We start from the raw sequence: 14455 nt of genomic DNA, 5'->3' as shown, positions 1-14455 counted from the left end.
TTTCAGTCTGGGCCTCAACATTACTTTATCCACTCTTTGCCTGCCCACCTCTTGAATATATTTAATGATCCTATCTCCAGAGCCCTTTGGACAGGAAATTCCCACAAACCTCAGATGAGATTTCTCCACATCTCTACTGTAAGGTGACCCCTTATTTTGAAGCTTGTCCTCTAAATCTAGATAATTGTACTAGGGGGAAACCATTAAGTCATCGTTCATCCTGCCAATTCCCTTAGAATCCTGTATCTTTGAATAAGATTAGTTTTGAATTTTGCAATGAGTATATGACCAAACATATTAATCTTTCTTAACATGACAATTAATTCTTTCTGGGAATTGACCTAGTGAATCTTCTCTGTACAGCCTCCCAGTGATACATTTCCTTATGGAGGCTAAAATAATAGATTTGTCATCTGTGAGCACCACACCATTGCTAGCAAGAGAGGAGGGCCAATTCTCGCTTCCATGTTCAGATGGGGCTGGATAAAGTTTTTGCATACTTCTGTACTTCAGAAAGTAGCTTTACGTGCTGTAGGGAGAGACTGGCTAAACGATCTTTCTTTACAGGCTATGATTTCTGAATTGTACACTCTACAGATAATGAGGGAAAGGGATGAATTGTTTGTTGTCACATGTAGCAGTATTTCAGCTGGGAATTTAAGTTAAATGTTTGGAGAATAGGCCTTACTGTTCTCATGTGCTCTACTGGTTGGTACACTACCTCCACCTGAACTTCACTTCGATGGAGAGAAGAATACTGCCCTATTGCTGGCAAATGAGATCAGTGCAGATAGAGAGGATTACATGGGCATGGCAGGCCAAAAAGTGCATTTCTGTGCCCTACCATTCTTGCTCTGAGCCTTCAGTCAATGTCTGTCATGTAGTTTCTCCAGGGTCTCTAAGAGCTCTTTGATCAAGCCAGCCTTTGCTGGATGAGTATGGAACTTCATAATTGCAAGTTGGTTACCGATGTTACTTGGTTACTGAATCTCATTGGACAAGCAACCTGCTGTGACTCTCTGATACAGGTACTAGATGTTGGGGGGATAAAAACAGAGGTAACACCATAAGCCCTCATCATCTAAATGTATGGCATGGTATACACACACATTAAGGATGAACCTATGATACCTCATGTAGTACCCCATTTACTTTCATCTGATGATCTGTCTCTGCCTCCCTGCCCCCCGCCCCAATTCCTCTACTAGTACACCCACCACTGACCCAGTGGGTTGAAGTATTAAAACATTCATATCTAGACAGCAAGCAAAGTCTACCATGTGCTAATTCCTTGGCAAAATTCTGAAGGAAGATCTTCAGCCCCAATAAATTTGAGCTTTGCTCCAATTCTGTGCCCATAATCAGTGACGCATTTTAAATCGTAGCTTTAGAACTCCACCCCCACATGAACTTTGTTCAGAAAACTATTAGTAACTGGCTTCCTGGAAAAAAAAATTAAAAATCCATCAGGTGGATTCCGGTTAATTGGGACACATTGACACCAATACAATTTGGCCCAATTAAGCAGCTGCCCTAATTAACCAAAGTTTCATGGAAATGGTCAAAAAGGTACAAAAAGACAAACTTCTGTTTAACTGAGTAACAAATTATGCATTTAAATGAAATAGTGTTTGTCCGTCGTCGACGTCGATGAGGATCTCGACACCATTATGATGGTGTCGAGACTAGCGTATGATTTGGATTTAAGTGAGGGAGAGTTGCGCAGCGTCAGCCTCATTCTCTATTCCCAATTCCCATCTGGATCCAGTGGCAAGACAAAGTCAAGACGGCTGGAGATGGGACTAGGCACAGTGGATGACCAGGACGACCTCTGGGTCTTGTCCTGCTCGACATGTTCCACAACGCTTGCAGAGACCACCTTCTTGACTGCTGGACCTTCCATTGGTCTTGTCCGTTCAATCTGCTGGAGTCTGTCTTCACATGCTGGGATAGACAACTCCCTATCTCACTAAGGGTTTGAGACCCGTTGGCTACCCTCACCTGGTTTAGCTGGCTTGTCGAAGCCGTTGCCTGGGGTGTGTCCGCTGTCACATGCAAACAGCTACGGGGAGCCACAGGTGAGAGCTGAGTGCCAGGTGGGGACCAAAGGTGGACTAACCACCTTGAAAAGGACGCGACATGTTACCCCACCAGAGGTGCTACCGCTCCCTGACACCCCATACACCCCAAATGAAATCCAATACAAATTAGAACACTACTAATGCTGTTGCAGTACTATAAAACTGTATTAGTTATTGACGGAGGAATTCATCCAGTGTGTGCTACCGTGTTCCCTTCTTTGAAAGGAACAAAATCAGTGCAGACGTCTAGTGGAGATAATGGACTGCCTTAGTACAATGCTTTCAATGATTGCATCCTTCAAATCTTCATGTCATTTTAATATTCAAGATGATTGTTGAAACCTTTATTCTTCATAGTACCTAACTTGTTGAAGTAGCAAAATTGTTTCATTTTTCACTGACAGCCATGTTTGGCATCTCTGAGCCTGAATAGTTGGAGCAGAAGTGAGGGGAAGTAGTTCTGTATTGTCTTGCTGATGTTTCTCTCCAACTATCAGTGACAAAATTCACTGCTCATTGAACAAGAGCACCCACTACTGAACCTGTTCACTTTAAGCACAGTGAGGGCACGCAACTGATGCTGGTTAGAAAATGTTTGGCAATAGTCTTCTGTCCCAATTAAGTGGCATAGTGTCCCAAACAAATTAAGCAAATCCCAACTATTTTCTCCATTAGTTTTTGTTCCTTAAGTATTGTCCCAAATAAGTGGCTGCCCTGATAGCCTAATTAATCAGAATCCACTGTATTTGATTTCACAAACTAGCCACAAGTTGGGTGTCATATGTGGATAGATGTCAGCTGTGCGCTCTGTATGCTTTCTGCATGATCAAAAGTTTCATTATCTGCTATGGCAGCCCTGGTTAATATTTTGTGTTGGAAATTATAGCCATGCTATTACAATTGTATTTCTAAGTATGTATGTTTTGGTAATTGCAAACATTGCTAATTTTAGAAATGGTTGGAGCATTGAGAGAATATATTTCAAATTGGTTAGGTAGTTTTCAGATGTATATTTGCCAAACGGGACAAAAGGTGAAATCAATAGGATGACAAAAGAATATTTTGTCATTTTCTGTCTGGAGTAGTAATTTACCTCAGGTGACCTGCAAAGCTACATTACTATTCCAGGCAAGTATGGCTAGAAGTCCCTTTAGTCCAGGATAACTGTAGTAAAATGCCTTTAGTTGTGTGAACTTTATCATAATTTCTTCAAAGATATATTTGTAGAAATGTAAAACTCCATTATCAGTTCAAAAATCTTCTATGAGGCAGCAGAAAATATTTGATTAGCTTTGAGGTATCCGCAAATCTTTCTAAATGCATTTAGAAGTTTAGTTTCAAGTGAGTGTTCCTAAATAATTAATAAAACTGTTAATACCCTTTTGTTACTATTTTATATTACTTACGTTTTATAAGTTAAGTTTATTGTCATCTGACTGTTCATGTACGACTAAATGAAACAATATTCCTCCGGACCACGGTGCACCCACAATACATGTATCGCACACAGCACATAAAATAAATATTTATCACAAATAAGTTAATAAAATATAATTCAAAATGCATGTAACGTGCACAGCACATGCAAACGGCAACACCTGATGTTGGCTTGGTCGATTTTCTGAGCTCTGTTTTCTATAGGTAAGCATACATGTATCAGTTAGTGTTTCGATTGATAGATGTGGTTGATATTGAATTACTCTTGTTTCTGACTGTACAAATTGGTTCAGCTCATTTATTGGATTTGAAGAGGTAGTATGTAAAATCCCAATAGATCAATAAGTGACTGTTGAATGAGAGGCAAGATCCCTGAAAGTGATGGTGTAAAATCAGTGTTTTACTTAATTCTTTGTGATTCACTTGCTTTTTGATATGTCAAGCAGTGCATATGGTGAGATTTATTGGGTTGAGATATTTTCTTTTTCAGCTCTGCAGATGATCTCTTTGTGGATTTGAGTGCATATTTATAGGGAAACTTGTGTTCCTCAGCAAATTATATAGTACAAAATTCCATTGCAAGCCACGGCCTGGCATGGAGAGCAGGCGGCTGGTGATGCAAGTCCTTTCCAACAATGCCGACAGCTTTAGCTATAGTTATGCCAGGATTGTTCAGGTTGTGGCAATAAAGGTCAAAGTGGGCCTCCACTACTTGACCTTTGTTTCCTTTCAGGCAGCTGTAGGAGGTGTTGGGTATGCCCTCTTGTTTGATTGCCAGCACTTTACTCTGGGGGAGAGATATTCATTGTCTTCCTCTTGGATGGACAGTAGTAGTCAGTGTAGCAAATGGCTTTGGTTATATATCTGGAGTTCAGGTCTAGGGCCCTTCATCAGAATGGGCGAAGTGAGAAAAGTAGTAAGCTTATGTTTCAGAAGGTGGAAGGAATGGGGTTTGCAGAAAAACTGGTATAGGTTCTGTTTACCTTCCTTGACCTTCTGAGTGCTTCCAGGATTCTCTTTGGTTTTAGTTTTTCAGGATCTGCTGGTTTTATTCCAGTCACTCTTCTGTATGCCCTTGGTGCCGCCTTCCACGATGTCTTTGTTTGCCCTATTGCACTGAGATAGTGCTCGCCATGCACTGGAGGTTATGGCAGATTGACGTGAAGAGCAGATAATAACTCTGGGCCTAGACAGTCAAAATTCAGATAGATTTCATCGGAGTTTCAGCTTCTGCTGAGCAACATCATGAAAACTGACTTGAAGACTAGCATTCAGATCTATAATCTTGGCCGCCTGAGTGTTCATTACCGAGGCACTGAGCATGCTGTAGTGGGATTTGGAACATCAGCCAACTGGTGCCATTTCATGGAGGATAGCAAGTTAGCATTTCTGGTGGAAAGGATGGGTTTGTCAAACTCAGTGTAAGAAAGCTGTTAGACTTCTCCATTCCGTCTTCTCAGTGATGAACTGGATTATGGTTTCCTATTCTGGCTGCAGTCTACCTGTAGCAGTTCCTCACTGCAGATCCCACCTCTTAAAGCAATAAGATTTTTGGAGATTAAATTCGTTGTTTGACTATCTTGTGACTCAGTAACCAGCAAATGGGGAGCTGGGAGTTCTGGACTATGTAAAATATGAACGGCAGTGCTGGAGGGTCTCGATGAGATGAGACGAGACACTAAAGGATGTGTTCTCATGCCATTTGAATGTCATAAAACAGAAAAGAAATGGATCAAAAAGATGGATTGGAAATAGCCCTTTAATCATCCTCTGTGATGTTTGGGCTATCACTAACTTCAGGGTGGCTGCTTCAGTGATGACCATTTCTCCATCAGTTAGAACTGATGGATGTGGAATTGACTACTAGCCATTAACCGATGCTGTCAGTGAATACTACCTGATCATTCAGGAAGTGCTATGAATTTGTGAGTATTGTACATTACAATATTCTGAATTATATCTTTGTCCTTTCTGAATGTTGTGTGAGATGGGGGGGTGGAATATATGTATCTAAGGGTATGATGGAGTATGAATGAAGGCATGATTTAATGGTGGAGATTGTTGGGTGAGAGGGCTTAATTACAAACTATCTCTAATCTCATGCACTGCTCCATGGCCACTGATTGGAACAGCTTTGAGATTAGTTATGATTGTAAAGAACTGGGATTTATTGATGCCTTTACTGTTCTAAACTATGTGTGAGGTCATTTAAAACATTTTTCTAGTATATCCCTATTCTGGGAGCTTCACTCTTGGTCCTAACTGAAAGAGCAATCTGCCTTCCTCATCTATCGAGGTGCTAAAGCTTCAGCTGAAAAATTGTGTACCTACACTTTTGTTGTACTGCGATTATGGCCTGCAGCAGTCTTCCTGAAGCTGAACACACTTGAAACTATTTTCAATGCACACCCACTCTTTCGATGGACAGAATGGCCTCATTCTGCATGATCTAGCTGCAACTTGGGGTTACTTCTAGATTTGCTGTCTGTGAATAAGTGCTAATGCAATAAGCTGTGTGACAGACGTTGACTGAATTTTGCTATCATGGCTATGAGGTTGGGGCACAGATTCTTGTGTATTGAATCAAACAAGCATGGATTAATTGTATAGTATGAATGCTGCAGAATTTTTAATGCACTATCCAATTTCTCCCCCTCTATATTTAAAGGCCTTCAAGCTTTCAACCAATATGGAAACATCCTTAATGGGAAGCACTTGCAAAATAAGTTGTTAAATCCCTGTAGCTTTGACTCGTGCTTTTATTTTAGTGATATTTTTACAGTATTCAATTGGGTTGCCTTGTATAATGCTTCAACAAACTGCCGTAAGCGGACATGGTAGAGGCACAGTCAGCATTTCTGGAATAGCACAGTTGGGGCCCCGTGAGCTTGTTGGGCAGTTCTTTGACTGCTCGCCAAGCTGGGGATGGACACTACTGCAAGCCACAAAGCTCCACCCACTTTTTTCAAGCTCCACTCCTTTCCACGGCAGCTTAGTGTTCTGCGTCATTGTGCTTGTGCAGTTGCTGTTTGTCAGCTGTCTGAAAAAACCAGGACAGCTGCATGGCAGTTTGTGCAAGTGAGAATCCTAGCTCGCAGACAAAAACTGATCTTAAAAACCAACTAAGGACTAATCCATTTACATCTGAAATGCTCAGAATGTACTGTCCTCCTAACTCCACAGATTTGAAAATAGAAATTGTGGTACTTTGGAAACAAGGTAAGCTTTTATTGTGTAACATTTTTAATGGCAAAATAAAAACTTCCTTTTGTTGTATTGCTACTTTGTGCAAAAACAGAGTGAAGCGACCCAAAAGGAGAGAGCAGTGAAAGCAAGATTAATGCAAATTCTGGTTTACCTTTTAAAAAGGGCTCAGTCAGGCAGACCTCTTTGTTTACTGTATTCTCTGTGGATGTGATGGCATACAGTAATCTGAGTAGCAATTGTCCTGCTTGGATATTACAAAACGACGTGATAAACACAAGAAGCGGGAGCTTTTGAGGAAGAAGCTGTATTGACTTGAATAAAATGACATTTGTAAATTTAGAAAGGCAAAAAAGTAACCTCTGATACTGATGAAATAATATCAAGTTGTCTAACAAGTGTCTGCCTCGATTTTTATATACAGAACAAATAATTTGTGTAATTAGTACCTATGAAGTTAGAAGTTACTAATTTTGAATTGGAATTAACTTAAAAGATGCACAGAAATGTTGTGAAAATATTCTGAGGTTGTGTTCAGAAAGTCCAGCAGCCACGCTTGTTCAGGTGCTTTGTCCAAGTTGCAATACTTGCAATAAAGAGAATGAAATTTTAAATTTCTACTTCACTTACTCATTTTCCCAGCAAGTTAAAAAATTTTAAATTCAGAGACTCTACTAATCAATATAGATTTAACACTGAAGTGTGAAATGTATACGGTGGATTCCGGTTAATTAGGCCATCAGTTAATTGGGCAGTCTCATACTGACAACAAAAATGGGACAAAAACTAATTGAGAAAATGGACGGGATTTCCTTCATTTATTTGAGACACTATGCCACTAAGTTGGGACAGGAGACTTGCAGAAGTTTCTAACTAGCGTGCACTTGTGTGGCCGTTAGACACTACACTGTGCTTAGAGTGAACAGTTTTTAAATAGCAAGTTGCATGTATTAGTGTGCAAAAAGCAGTGATTTTTGTCACTGATAGTTGATGAGAAATAAGGAGAAAGTTTTGCTCAGTGCAGGTTCAAGTGTTCAGGCTTGGAGATGCCAGAAACAGCTGTGAGTGAAAATGAAATGATTTCACTACTTCAACAAGTTAGGAACTACAAAGAATTTGAAGGTATTGATAATCATCTTAAATGTTACAATGAAAATTAAGATTTGGAGGATGCAATGTTGAAAATTGTATGAAGGCAGTCCATTATCTACACTGGGTGTGATTTTAGAAGGCCAGGCAGCATCTCTAGGAAGAGGTACAGTCGACGTTTCGGGCCCAGACCCTTCGTCAGGACTAACTTAGTCGACTGTACCTCTTCCTATAGATGCTGCCTGGCCAGCTGTGTTCACCAGCAATTTTTATGTGTGTTGCTTGAAATTCCAGCATCTGCAGACTTCCTCGTGTCCAGGTGTGATTTTGTTCATTTACAGCTGAAAGAGCATGCAGTGCAAATCTTCTGTTGATAACTATTGGGAATTAATGGTGTTTTCTAGTACTGTAATAGTATTGATGGTGTTCAGATTTGTTCTGAATTTCATCTTAAATACATAATTTGTTACTCAGTTAAAGAGGTATTTTTTTAAAAAAGACAAACTGCATTTTAACTGCTTCCATGAAATTTTGACTAATTAGGGCAGACGCTTAACTGGGCCCGACGTGAACCATTAATCAGAGTCCACAATCAAATAGACCAGATAGATTGATGCAGCATCATTGGGAAGAGTTGCATGTACTATTTATGTTATTGGGTCTGAAGTCAATTTTATCAACTTGCAGGGTGGTTATTAGTATAGGAATATTGCTAAAATCATCAGTGTATTATCTCAAAGAGAAGCATTTGAAAATAGATCATAGGACGGTACAGGAACAGGACTTTGGCCGGTAATGTCTGTGTGGACTCTGATGCCAATTTAAATTAACCCCATCTGCCGGCATATGGTTGGTCTATAACCCTCCAACTCCATCTGCCATTTTTCTGCCCATTTTTCCACTCATCTGTGTAATATTGTATCTTTGAGAGACTTCCTCACTATCCATAACTCTAATGTTTGGACCACAACTGATTGGTAAGCTTGCAGATGACAAAAATTGACAGAAGTCCAGGCACTATCCATGCAGAACACCAGATGTTACAGTCCTCCAGTCAAAATAATCCCATTCCACCGCTGCCCTGTCTTATTTTGCCAAGCCATCTTTAAATCCAGGACAACTATTTATTGGTTTGATTGCACAACATTTACACATTTTTTCTTGTAGGTGGTAAAGGAGTACATTTTATTTAGAGTTTGAGATTTTTTTTTCATTATTTCATTGGATCTGGAAATTGTTGGTATGATCGATTTATTTTGGAGATCACTAATTGCCCTGTAATATGGTAGAAGTGTGCTATTTGTTGAATTGACAGATGAGGATTCTGTTTAGTAGACATATTTGGCACGGAGAATGTTGAAGTTCTTGATTGATGTTGGAGTTGCACTGATCCTAGCTAGTTGAAAATTTGCCTTTACATATCAGAATGTAGATTTGTGAGTACAAATGTAACTCATTTGTTGCGGGGGAAGAATTGAGCCCTTAACATGGTTGACTCTGGACAAGTTTCTTGTCAGCACTGACGCTCGGAAGTTAATGATGGAGCATCCAGTGTTAGTTATGCGATTGATGTCAAGGAATAATGGTAGTCTGTTACTGGAAATGGTCAGTGTCTGACATTTCTACAGCAAATAACGTATCTAAATTGTGCACCAGCTCAAGTCTGAATGTTAGAGTTGTGCTGCTTGCTGATACAAACTGTTTCATTTAAGTGTCGTCAGTGAATACAGGACCATGACACCATAAGACATAGGAGCGCACTCAAACCATTCGGCCCATTGAGCCTGCTCCACCATTCCATCATGGCTGATTTATTAGTCCTCTCAACCTCATTCTCTGGCCATTTCCCTGTAACCTTTGCTCTGAGTAAATAAAATCTTACCAACCTACATTTTAAATATACACAATGATGGCTTCCACAGCTGTCTGTGGCAATGAATTCCACAGATGCACCACCTTTTGGCTAAAGAAACCCCTTATCTCTGTTCTAAATGGACGTCCCTTTATTCTGAGGCTGCCCCTTCTGGTCAAAGACTCACCCACTGTAGGAAACATCCCTCCTACATCCACTGTATCTAGATCTTTCAATATTCCAAAGGTTTCAATGAGATCTCCGCTCTTTCTTCTAAGCTCCAGTGAGTCTAGCTATTAAACACTCCTCATATGTTAACCCTTTCATTGACAGAATCATTCTCAGGAATCTCCTCTGCACCCTCTCCAATAGGGACTCATTTACCCATTTCTCATTCTCAGACAGAAGGTCCTTGATTCAGCCAAGGATGGCTATGCATACAGCATTTTGTATGTGTCCTAGGTCTGGCCTGAATGGGATTAACAATCATAATTATACAATTTGAGGTTTCCTTCAGGCCATATTTGGTTAAATGCTAAGGCTGTTAAATCACTTCTGAGGAAATTAGTCTTTTTTTTTCAATGGTCACGGTAAGGACTGGAATACAGTGTTTTAGGAGAAATGAAATTGCTGAGGTTATTGTTCAAGTAAATGCCTAGCACTGTCAATGATCTTGCATTACTCAGCAGAAATCTGAGAATGGATTGATACAGTGCTAAGTGGTACGTTGGATTTGTTTCTGCTTTGGGATATAACCTACCTAGGTACCTCTGCATTCTCTCCCAACTGTACTGTAGTGCATCTGCCTCTGGCAGTCTACCCTGCTGCTGGAAGGATCAGCATGGTGCAGCCTGGGACATTACATGAAATGTAGGATTTCCTGAATTCTGGGATGGCTTTCCTAAATGATCAAAATCCCCATTTAGGAGGATTTTGTATGGGTGACTCTGAGTGGGTCTTCGAGGAGCTGGGTGCACCTTTGTACTGTCCAGAACCAATACCAACGTTCAGTTTAGAATCCATCTAGTAATCTTTTAGATTCAGCTGTGTTTCAAATGCTATATTGACAGGGGGTTGAAATAATGTCATCATTCTTTCTCTTTTTTAAAGTGTGCCATTAATATTAGGCTCTCATTCCCAGGCTTTCTGCTAATTTTCCTCTAACACCATCGACTCAAAGGCAGCCAAACTAATGTAAATGATTTGAATAATTTAAGTGCAAATTGCACCCAGTGCAAATTGATTTTATAAAACAAAATCATCAGGCTGAAAGCTAGCTTGGTTCACAGAACTGGCCAGGTCCCTAGAGCAAATTAATCACCATGGTGAGCCTCAGTTAACTGTACCCATTTATGGACCTCAAATCATTTAATAAAATAAATAAAAATAAATATATATAATATATACATGCACATAAGGTGCTAATAGACACCATTTAAATCTTCCTTCAAGTTTCTGTGAAATTGATTGGTCTAGACATTATGAATCCAGCAGGCAGATGGATAGTGCACTTTAAAATTTTGTGTACATGGGGATTATTTGTTGATTTAAACAACTTTATTTGTGATAACTAATGTGAATAAAACTTTTATTAGGTTCCTACTCTAAAGTAATATCTCCAATGCAAAAAAAATCTGTGATGCTACATAATTAATGATAAAAATATGTTCTGTGATGAAAATTGGCTTAGAAATGATTTGCATTTAGTAACATGGAAATTCAGTTAAATGGAAAATTGACCTTAAGTTTCACTTCTGAGGGGCTAACTCCATTTTGAGTGCATTTTTCATCTTGATTGTAAATTGTTTCAGCTAGCTGTGGCTCACCTTGGTTAGAACACTTTTTCTTTCTTGAACTGCCACCTAAGCAAGTGTGAAATCTTATCCAATTAAGAATTTTTGGATCATTCAACAAATACAGTTTTTGTATATAAAACAGACTTATCACAAATTGATCATTGATCAATGCAATAGGTTAATTTATTGCCTGTGCCTCTGTTTCACTAGTGAAACATTTGGTTGATACAATCTCATTTGAAAAGTTTGTTTGTAGCATCTATTTGGGATCAGTCATATTACAGAATATTATCATATTATAGAAATGGCTAGGATGAGAAGGATTAGTTGTTTATAGATGATATGAAAATTGCAGGAGTCTTGGATAGCAAGGAGTGTTGTCCAAGGATACAACACAGCAATGTTTTGCAGAGTGATGAAGATTGAATTAAATCCAGATGAGTGTGAGGCAATAAACATTGGGAGGTCAAATTCTGAGGCATTGAGTTCAAAAGTTAAGAGGTTATGTTGAAATTTATCAATCTCTGGTTAGGCCACACCTGGAGTATTGCATACAGTTCTGGTCGCCTCTCTGTAGGAAAGATGTTGAGGCTTTGGAGAGGCTGCAGAAAAGGTTTACAGGGATATTGTCAGGTTTAGAGGACAGAGTAAATGGCTGGTACCTTGGGAGCATTGATTTGGAGAGGGATCTTGGGGTGCAAATTCAAAGGGCATGGAAAATGGCAAGATAGGATGATGAGCAATGAGGACTTGCTTTCATAGAGCAAGGCACTATGTAACTGAATTGGGACATAATGTTGCAGCTGTACAAAACATTAGTTGGACCATTCTTAGAGTATTATGTATAGTTCTAGTCACTACACATGTAGTACAGTGGAAGCAATAGTCAGAATACAGAAGAGATTAACCAGGATGTTGCTAGGAATGGAAGGCTGTTGTCATAAGTGATTTAAATAAGCTGGATTTGTTTCTCATTGGAACAGCAGAGGCTGTGGAATGACTTGGACTATGGAACAGTACAGCACAAGAACAGGCTGTTTGGCCCACAGTGTTGTGCTGAACCAGCTAAACAGCAAATCAAAAACACCCAGACACTAATCCCTCCGACCTACTATCCCTCCGTCTTCCTTGAATCCATGTGTCTATTCAAATATCTCTTAAAAACCTCTGATGTGTTTGTGTCTACCACCATACCAGGCAGTGCATTCCAGGCATCCACCACTCACCCCTCACATCCACCTTGAACTCCCCCACCTCTAATGCTTGCCCTCTAGTATTGACATTTCTACTCTGGGAAACAGATACTCTCTGTCACTCTATCTATGCCTCTCCTAATCTTATAAACCTCCATCAGATCTCCCCTTGTCCTCCACTACTCAGAGAAAATGACCTAAGTTTATCCAGCCTCTCATGATAACACATGCCCTCTAAACCTGACAATATCCTGGTAAACCTTTTCTGCAGCCTCTGCAAAGCCTCAACATCTTTCCTATAGTGGAGCGACCTGAACTGTATGCAGTACTCCAGATATGGCCTAACCAGAGTTTTATAAAGTTGCAACATAACCTCTTGACTTTTGAACTCAATACCTCAACTAATAAAATCAAGCATTCCATAAGCCTTCTTAATCACCTTATTGATCTGTGTAGCCACCTTCAATGAGCTATGAACAAGGAACTATCTAATAGTATCTGCTCAGCAACACTGAGGATCTTTCCCATAACAGTATACTGTCTCCTTGCATTTGCCCTACTGAGGTGCAATACCTCACATTTATCTGGGTTAAACTCCATCTGCAACTGATCTATATCGCACTGTATTCTTTGCCAATCTTCTACACTGTCCACAGCTTCGTCAGTCTTGGTGTCATCCATAAACTTACTTAACCCACCTATTTTACATTCATCCAGGTCATTCATATACACTACAAACAGCAGAGCTCCCAGCACAGACCCCTGAGGAATACCACTAATTGCAGTCTTCTAGCTCAAATAAAACCTTTCAACCACTACCTTCTGTCTTAACGAAGTTTAAAAAATTGAGGGGCTCTGATGGTCAGAATTGTTTTCCTGGAGTAGGGCCGTTTACACCTAGAGGGCATAGGTTTAAGATGAGATGGGAAGAGATTGGAATAAATGTCAGGGGCATTTTTTCCCCCACACATGGGGTGATGGATATCTGGAATAAGTTTCCAAGGAAGATGGTGGAAGCAGATACAACTACAATGTTTAGAAAATGTTTGGGAGATACTTGGTTACAAGAAAGTAGAGAGGTACATGGGCAAATAGGATTTGCAGGTCCAACAGTCATCAAGAAGGTAAATTAAATGTTGGCATTAATTGCTAAAGGTTTTGAATTTTAGAGCAGGGAGGTTATGCTGCAATTGTACAAGGTACTGGTGAGGCTGCACCTGGAGTACTGTGTGCAGTTTTGATCTCCTTACTTGAGGAAGAAAACCTGTTTTTGGAGAAAGTACAGAAGAGTCACCAGGTTGAATCTAGATTTGAGGAGGTTAACTTGCGAGGAAAGAATGAGTGATCTGAGACTATACACACTAGAATTCTGAACAATGAGAGGGGAACTTCTAGAAACATATAAACTTGTGAAAGGGATAGAAAGATGAGGCAGGAAAGTTGTGTCCACTGGTGAGTGAGACTAGAACAAGGGCATATAGCCTTAAGATTCAGGGGACTAGATCTAGGACATAAATGAGGATAAGCTGCTTTTTCCTGAGGGCAATAAATCTGTGGAATTCTCTTCCGAGGGAAGCAATGGAGACTACCTCATTAAGTACTTTTAAGACGCAGATAGATTTTGCATACTAGGTGAATTAAGGGTTATGAATTAAAGGAAGGTAGGTGAATCTGAGTCTGTATCCAGCTTGAGCTTCATTGTTTCAGTTTTTAAACATCAAATGTGTTCAATATTGGTAATGGTTTTCTTTCAGAGCTGTAAAATAGCCAAAAATTATTAAAATATTCAATTTTTCCTTTTTC

General features: G+C 39.7%; 1 protein-coding gene across 3 annotated transcripts in view; it reads left to right on the top strand.

Annotated features, from left to right (window-relative positions):
* The window catches only part of LOC134346764 (SERTA domain-containing protein 2-like), a 49420-nt gene that overhangs the window by 30417 nt on the left and 4548 nt on the right, over window positions 1-14455 (top strand). The window contains exon 1 of one of the 3 annotated variants that reach the window (XM_063048396.1): window positions 6580-6737. The exons of the other annotated variants lie outside the window; for them this stretch is intronic. The gene's annotated coding sequence lies outside the window, so the exon portion shown is untranslated. Of the gene's footprint in view, window positions 1-6579; window positions 6738-14455 lie in introns of those variants that run through there. 3 annotated transcript variants of the gene reach the window in all.

This window comes from Mobula hypostoma, chromosome 1 (assembly GCF_963921235.1).
Source record: "Mobula hypostoma chromosome 1, sMobHyp1.1, whole genome shotgun sequence".
Taxonomy (NCBI): domain Eukaryota; kingdom Metazoa; phylum Chordata; class Chondrichthyes; order Myliobatiformes; family Myliobatidae; genus Mobula; species Mobula hypostoma.
The sequence above is the reverse complement of the archived record's forward strand: the minus strand, read 5'-3'. Positions and strand labels throughout refer to the sequence as shown.